Consider the following 9371-nt stretch of genomic DNA (forward strand, 5'->3'; position numbering starts at 1 on the left):
AGGGGTCTTCAAAAAGTTCCTGAGAAGATTCATATTATCTCTTAATTCTATTTTTACATAAACTTTTAAAAGTACACTTGTACACCTAATAGGAACTTCAAAATGCCTGAAGTAAAAATTGACAGAACCAAAAACAGAAATAGATCCACAGTCATAGGTGGAAATGCAAACACCCCTCTCTCAATTAATGATACAGCAAATGCAAAAGAAATAAGTAAGGATATATTTGTATAATGTCCCAGTGGCATTCACTAAATGCTACCGCCCAAACTGTAGAATACACATTCTGTCCAAGTATTCATGGGTTTTTCATTAAGACTGGCCATATGCTGGGCCACAAAATTTTAAAAAATTGTGATAAATTACAAAAGTTTGAAATCATACAGAGTATATCCTCTGAACACAATAAAATTAGAAATCAATAATAACTACTATCTATACAATTGCCCAAATTTGAAAACTTTATAGCATACTTCCAAACAAATAAAAGAAGGAATCACGAGAGAAATATATGAGCTGAATAATAATGAAATACAACATATCAAAATTTGTGGGATGCAGCTGAAGCACTGATCAGAGGGAAACTTACATCTTTAAATGCCTATATTATATGAGAAAGACAGTTTAAAATCAATGGTCTGAAGCCAGTAAACAAAGAGCAAATTAAACACAAGGTAGAACAAAGGAAGTAACAAAGAGAAGAGGCAAAAGTGCACGACATGTGAAAAGACAAAAAAAAACCCCAAAACCCTAAAACAACAAAACCAGACAAGGAAGAAAATCAACAAAGTCAAAAGTTGGTTCTTCAAAAAATTTAATAAATTCATTAACCAGTATCAAAGGTAATAAAGAAGAACAAAAAGAAAGCATAGAGTTTCTAATATCAGCAATGAAAAATGGGTTATGAATACAGGTCCTGTAGACACTAAAAGTATAATAAAGAAATATTATGAACATTGTAAAATCAGTAAATTTGACATCTTGGATGAAATGGATAAATTTATTGAAATACACAAAATACCAAACGGATTTTAAAAATAAGGAATCTACACATCTTTGTATATATACTAGAGAAACTGAGTTTCTAACTAAAAAGAAAAAAAAAAACATTGCACAAAGAAAACTCTAGGCCTATGTGATCTCTCTGATAAATTCTATCAAACACATTAGAAATAAATACCAATCCACACAAACTCTTTTTGAAACTATAGAAGAAATATTTCCCAATTCTTTTTATGAGGCCAGCATAACCCAGCACTAAAAATGACAAATACAGAAGAAAAGAAAATTATAAACCAATATATTTCATAAACATTAAAAAAAGTCCTCCACAATTTAGCAAATCAAGTCACATAGTACCTAACAATAGTAATACAGAATGATGAAGTGGGGTTTATCTCAGAAATGCAAAGTTACATTAGGAAAACAATCGATATAATTTACTGCAATTACAGAAAAGTAAAAAAAATCATACAATCATCTTACCAGATGCAGAAAAAGCATTTGATGGAGAGTCAACACCTATTTATGATACCAACAAACAATATAACATAAGATATATTGAGTTTATATCAGTATTTAAGTATGCTTACCTTTACATCATAGTATTTTAGTTATGAGAGAAGTAAACATCACTTAAGGACTTTACCTCCTCTTCTGGGGAATGGATGATTGCATTTTTGCTTGTATGCAGGATAATTGGATCATGCTAAGTGGACCTCTAACTTTGTTATTGTCTTTACTGGCAATTAACTATAGTTTGAAGACATGTGTATAAGTGTCAAGTTGACAAGGGGTGGTGGACTTGTGATGGTTGAGTTGGGTGTTAACTTGACTGGATCAAGGGAAATCCAGGTGATTGGTAAAGTATTATATTCTCATTTCTTTAGTAGGCACTGAGCCCATCCCTCCGATGCTGAAAGGGAAACCCAGGTGGTTTTAGCATTTGAGAAGAATGATTGGGCTGCCCCAGATGTGTCTGTGAGGGTGTTTCTGGAGGAGATTGGCATTTGAGTCATTGGACTGAGTGGGGAAGATCTGCCCTGAATGGGGCATGTGGGAACCATCTGATCTGTTGGGGGCCTGAAAGAAGAAAAAAGCAGAGGAAGGGCGAATTCTTGCTCTCTTTTCTGGAGCTGAAATGCTGTTCTTCTGCTGTTGTAGATGTTGAAACTCTGGGTTTTCTGGCATTTGGACTCTGGGACTTGTGCCAGTGCCCACCCCCCCGCCCCCGCCCCATGCTCTCAATTTCACTGAGAGCTACACAATTGGCTTCCTTTGTTCTGAGGCCTTTGGACTTTGGAAATCCTTGCTACTAGATCTCCTGGTTCTCCAGCTTGCAGATAGTCTTTTGTGGGACTTCTCAGCCTCCATAATTGAGAGCCAATTCTAATAAATTCTTTCTCATATATCTCTCTCTACATAGTTCTGTCTTTCTGGAGAAACCTGACTAAAAGATTTTCTTTCTAGTTTGAAAGAAAAACAAAAGCGGAAGATAATTCTGATTTTGAATTGGCTTTAGATTTTAATATTTAGGATTTCTTTGTCAGAAAAATCTAAAGAGAGTTGGAGTGACTATTGAATTTGAAAATGTCCTCCGCATTTGTGATAGATTTGAGTGGAGGCGGTTCTCCCCACTTCTATACACATACTCGTTTGCAACATGACTTTGCTGCTCCTCTCATCAAGAGGTAGAGTCTATTTCTCTAATCCCATGAATCTGGACTTGGTCATGTGACTACTGTAGGAAATGGGACATTAATAAAACATGACAAGCAGTGGCTTGGAAAGGACTTGCACATTGGGGCTTACTCTCTTGCTGTTCTAGCTACTACCATGCAAAAAGTCTGGGTTAGTCTGATGGATGATGAAAGACATGTGACCTAATCATTTCCATCACCCTGGCAAACTGCTGGCCAACTGCCATACATGTGAGTAAGGCGCTGTTAGATCACCTATCAGCTGACCATGGATATGTGAGTCAACCAGGCAGATATCAGCCAAGTCAGGCTAAACCAGAACAGCCCAGCCAACCAATCATGAATTAATTATACTGTTGTTTAAGCCACAAAGTTTTGGGGTGGCATGTTATGTAGCAAAGGCTAACTGAAACAGTGTTTAAAACTATTAGACCATTTTTCATTATTAGTTCAACAAACATCTACTGAACACTTTCTGTGTGTAAGGCCCTCTGCTAGGCACGGGGATCCAAAGCCAAGTAAGACATGGTTTCTACCATGAGGGGCTCACAATTTATAGCAGTGAACAGATACCAGCAAATAGATAATGGCAGTGCAGTGTGATTAATACTGAAGGAAGGTATGATCAAAGAAAAAAAAAATAAAAAGCAAAATATAAGAAATATAGGATGACTCATTGGCTTGGGATGACTTAGGGAAATAGCAGGTGAGATCAGAACTGGATCCTCACTGATGAACCAAAGAAGTCGGGGGAGAATATTCTAGGCAAAGGAAATAGCAAATGTAAAGGTCAGTGCTGTGGATTGGATGTCCCCCAAAATCATTAAACCTTGTTCCCCATTGTGACTGTGTTAAGAGAGTGGGAAATCCCATTATGGTAACTGAAAGATGAGGCCTTAAAGAGGTGAATAGATTGTGAGGTCTGTGTCCTGGTGAATGAATTTATTTATTGACAATTTAAAAGCGGTCATGGACGTGGTTCTGTTGGATTTAAAAGAAGAGCATGTGAGGAGCTCTGTCTCTATGCTTCTGCCATTTGCCATGTGACACCCTGCTTTGCTGTGAAGAGTCACCAACCACCAACAAGGCTCTCGAACCAGATGTGTTCCCTGGACTTTATACTTCCCAGCCTCTGCAAGCAATAAATATTGTTTCTTTATAAATCACCCAGTTTCAGGCATTTTTGTTATAAGCAACAGGAACAGACCAATACACTCACAGACATTAAAGAATATAAAGTGTTTGGGAAATGGTGAGAAATACAATGCGGCAGAAATGTACCAGCAAGGGGATATAATAAGAGAAGATGGATTATTAAAGAAATCTTGGTCAAATAATCTGTTTGGTAAAAAGTCCTAGCTATTGTGGAAATATTACAAAATTAAGTAAATCGGAAATTACTAAAGTGAAAAATCACAACAAACTTGTTAAAACAGAAATTAGGGGAGTTCCGGTCAAGATGGAGGAATAAACGGTCCTCAGCATCACTTTCTGTGATGCTGTGCCCTTCGGATGGAGTTGCTTGGAAGAAGCAGGGGAGAAGAGGGCCTTGGTCGCCCCTGGGACAGCAGGACCACTAATAGGGTTCCTGTGGACTCACGCAGGAGCGAGGAGCCAGAATAGCTGAAAAAGTGGAGCCATTCAGAGGCCGGTGAGTCATCACAAGGGACCGGCTCAGGGTCCGTTCCATGGGAAGTGTTTGGAGCACAGGGGGTGGGGGAGACAGGCCCACCAGGAGAACACTGGGACACAGCAAGGACAGTCAATCCGCCCCCCAGTCAGCACAGGACCACTCAGAGGAGACTGGTCGGGAATGCAGAATTGCACGGGGTGCAGTTTGATGAAAAAACTCAGGCCCAGATCAGAGTTTCTACACAACCCAGGTGCACCTGGTCTCTGGAGAGCTAGAAGTACCTATAAGGTCAACCATTAAACCCTGAGCTGCACAAAAAGTCTTCCCTAGGGAAACAGCAGCAAAGCAGCAATTTAGCTCAACCATAGAGCTCAAGTACTGGTCCCCGCAGGAAGTTCCCCCATTTAAGATGTAAGCAAAGGACAAAAAATTAGTTCCGGCCCAGGCATACCACCAGTGCCTTGGGGCCTGCCTGGGGGCCCGGGGTATGGAGTCAGGACCGGACCCCTGCCCACAACCAGGCACATTGCCAGCGCCAAGGAGCATGCCAAAAACATCACCTCCACAGCCACCACAGTAACCATGGCTGCTGCCAAAGTGGCTAGACGTCACAACCACCATGCAGATGGTCCACCAGCTACTGGAGTGCATTGACACAAGGAGAGTCACCAGCAGAGACCAAAGAAAAGAAGAGGATGTCTCTTTCCACAAAGCCCATTCCAAAGTGACAGAAGAAGCATCTGCTCTATGATAATATTGGGGGACCTGAACACACCTTTCAGAATTGGACAGATCATCCAGGCAACAAATCAACAGAATAACCATTACTCTTGCAGAGGGAGAAAAGAAATCTAGGGTTATCAGTGGTGGGAGGGGGGAGATAAAGAGGGATAGGGAGAGATTGGACAAGGGGCATAAAGAATAAGTACAATTTGTAACAATAAACCTACTAGTAATATTGATCAACATGTGTCAACATTGAATCCCAAAAATATGTATGCTCAATTATGATCCAATAAAAAATAAAAATAAAAATAAAAACAGGAATTATCACAATTATTTGCCTTCCTCCCATTCTCTTTGACTTTAGACCCTGTTGCACTGTGTAAGTAAAGCTACTGTAGTGCAAGTCTCTTGTCTACTTTATTTATCCTGATAGTTTAGTTCACACTATCAGCCTCATTCTGTTAAGCTTATTTAATTATACCTATCATTGCTCAACTTGGATCATAAACACCTCTTAACTGGCATATATTCCTCCAATTATATGAGGCACAGTTATCTGCAAAGCAATTTAACTTCTTGTTTTTTCAACATTGACTTGAATTGACAATTTTGTAAAGTCGGTTCCTTACAACACAGTGGAAAATAATCGGTTTAAAGTGGTTTGAAAATACCCCCTTCCCAAAGTCATTGAAATAATAAATGCATTCCTTGGGTAGTAGACTATTCTTGATCATGCGTACTTCCTATACAAAAGAACACCTCTTAAAGTGTTTGGAGAATTATGTGAAGAACCATCTGAAGTGAATCTGTACCTAGAGCCTTCCCTCCTCCAGAACTTGTCCATTTATCCACATATCTGGCATAGTTACTAGATGATAATAGACAGATAGATAGATAGAAATTATCTGTGAAACTTTAGGCATGAAACAACCTTCCAGAGTCAAGTGCACACAGTACCTGGCGTGAGTACTCAATAAATGCTTGTCAAATGAAAAAACACACTGACAGATTCAACTTCAATATCACCGAATATACAATTAAAAAGTAAATTATCATTAAAGTCTCTACCAATCGCAAGATTAAAAATGTTTTTCCCATAAGACAATACAAAAGAATATAAGATGTATACTTTAGTTCAATTTATTAGTGTTTTCTAATATATAATTGCATTTGCTCTTTAAAAGAAACACAAAGTATAAAACTATAAAAAACAATCTTGAAAATTATACAAATTTTTTTCAAAGCATGATTTTAAAAACAGATCTTTATAAAGTGTAATTGCGATGTGCCACAATCATAATAAAATGTAAAAGGTGAAATCTGAACATTGACACTGTAGCCAAGAACTGTCACAGCTGTATTAAATGTAAGAAAATTGTGATGAATCACAGCTTTATTGCTGCTACTGTCAGCAGACTTTGAATAAATTTGTCACATTACTAATGCTATAAATTAATTCTAAACCGTAGCTTGAGAATTTCACAAACCTTGGGAACACTGAACTTTTTGGCTTTAATAATGACTGCAAATACCACATCCTCTTTTCAAACAATTGTGGTAAAATACACATAACACAAAATTTACCATTTTAAAGTGTACAATGGTAGCGCTTAGTACGTTTACAATACCATACAACCATCACCATTACCTTTTTGCAGAATATTTTCATCACTCCAAAAGGAAACCCCGTCATTAAGCAATCACTCCCTCCTCCTTGACAACCACTAATTTGATTTGTCTCTATGGATTTGCCTATTCTGGATATTTCATATAAATGGAATCATACAACAGGTGGCCTTTTGTGTCTAGCTTCATCCACATAGCGTAATTTTTTCAAGGAATGCCATATTCTTTTACATCTAAGGTAAAGACAACTATTAATGTAAACAATAAAAAAGGAAGATATATTGGAAACTTAATGGCACCTGAGGTAAGTGAATGAATCAGTGCAATTACCTTTCAGAATGAAGTTCAAGTTTTCAGTACTGACTGGTGCTTAAACACTGATCAAATGAACAACACAACTTTTAAATTTAAACACATTTTAAATGCAGATTAAAAATCTTTAAATTCATGTCCACCCAACTATTAAGCATAACTATTAAAAAAACTATTAACCATAACTATTAACATAACTATTAACCAAAGCAATTTATTTCATGTCAAGGCTGTTATCACAGTTATTGAGATGTTGCGGGAAATCAAAACCTTCCTCTCCTTATTTCAAATCCTTTGTTTTATTAAAAATATAGTAACAATTTTCTAAAGTCATCAATTGAATATAAAAGACATCCAGCTGACATAATTATTCATTGGGTAATTTTACTCTTGAACAGATTTAGTACCCACTACCACTTCCATCATCTCTACGGTTTGATTTCTTTAATAATGTGATGAAAACAGAATGCTGATTCTTCAATTTTTCAACACTACACATTTGTTTTTTCATTGGTGAGCTGAAAAGGGCTTTAAAAGAGGTTGGATAAGTTACTTAAACTAAAATTTACTGACCAAAACTACTAAATTTAGGCTGATTGGCAGGAGAACAAATTTTTAAAAATTCTATGTAATTATGCTTTTTGATCACCTTGTCAGAAAATTAAAGTCATGGAATAAATAAGCAATAATAACGATTAATGTGGAAAAGAGGACTTTAACAGAAAAAAAAAAAAAAAATCTACAACAGCAGAGGGCAGCCCCCGCCTTCAACTTCAATCTTTTGAGCAATGGCAAATTATTGCTACTGTTCTTCTATCATTAAACCTCCTAACTACCATTAAATAATAATGTAACTTTGACTAGAAGGGGTATAGAAAGCTATCTAGCTTTAGGCAGTTCCTCTGCCAATGAATGCATATATCAACCTATTTACCTCTTTAAGGATCTTGTATGAGAAAAAATTCTAACATATTAGAAAAAAGTAAAAATTAAATCTGATGAATTTGCCTTCCTTAGAAAGGACAACTTGACCTGATGAATTGGTCTTAAGAGTTCAACAGAAATGCAACAGTTTTATTACTTTCAAACACATGAACTATTATCACCACTAGAACTAGCTATATATTGAAGAATAATTTCCTATTATAGTATTTGCATGCAAATGGATTAATAAAATGATTTTGGAGATGCTTAAAATGTTATTGGTATTAGTAAAAAAGAAACATTTTATTTCCCTTGTTTGTTAGTTTGCTTCAGAAATGCTTTTCTTCATAGTAAAGAATAGAAGCTCTAATCCAACATGTCAAAAAGATACATTATAAAAAAAGATTCACATCGATGAATTTTCACTGTATTTCCATACAGCATGTTCATGAAACTTCCTTGTAGTCCATTTTGTCGTAGTTTATCAATGAAAAGTCACTCTCCACATAATGTATTGGAATATCAAACAATCTGAATACAAAATGTCAGTTTTGAAACATTAAAAGGTAACTAAGCACCTCAAGATGTTATCTCCGTTATCTCAACATGTATTAAAATCTACTTGGCCAATTTATGAAGATTATACATGTCAAATAATGAATTTATAGAATTTTTCAGTCACAGATTCAATAAAATACTTGTAAAAATTCAGCAATATGCCCTAGTTTCTCAAAAGATTTTCAGAGCAACATACCACATTTGGTAAAGTTTCTATTTTGCTTTCTTTTGGTATTGCCCCAAAATTCTTTCCAAAACACTTAGTAGGGATTAAATATTCTAGGCAACAATATTTTCCAAATCAATTTCCTTACATTTAAATGTCCCTTCTCTTTCTGCATTTGTAAAGTGGAAAAGTGACCTGTGTCAGGACACATTTCTCTCTAAAATACTCCAATACGGTCATTAGTACCTAAACTTTAGTACTTCAGTTTTCTCATCCATTAGATGGAAATTTGAAGCTTTTGAACTTACTTTGATCTTTTAAATAGAAGGAAATAATTACATAAAAGATGACTTCAAAAGGAAACCATCCTTCCTTTTCCCGTAATTTAGAAAGATCATCACTAGAGTTGGCCTTTATTCAACTCAAACTTTTTTTTTGGTAAATCAATTTACAAAAATCTTAACAAAATCCATCATTAAGTTATTATAAACACAATGGAAACTATCACTGTGAGTTGATATTCTTTAGAAGCATAACTAATATTCTCTGGCTTCCTAGGCTTCATGAGTATGTTAAATAAGACTACTTACAGCAACATTTAGTTAACCTGTCAAATACATTACCAGAGAAATTCTTCCCATCAAAAGGCTTCACCCAGAAAAAGGGCCTATTGCTTTCATTCTACTGCCCTTCTAAACAACCAACTCTGCAGGTTCTACTCACATTG

The sequence above is a fragment of the Cynocephalus volans genome, chromosome 5 (genome assembly GCF_027409185.1).
Source record: "Cynocephalus volans isolate mCynVol1 chromosome 5, mCynVol1.pri, whole genome shotgun sequence".
Classification (NCBI taxonomy): Eukaryota; Metazoa; Chordata; class Mammalia; order Dermoptera; family Cynocephalidae; genus Cynocephalus; species Cynocephalus volans.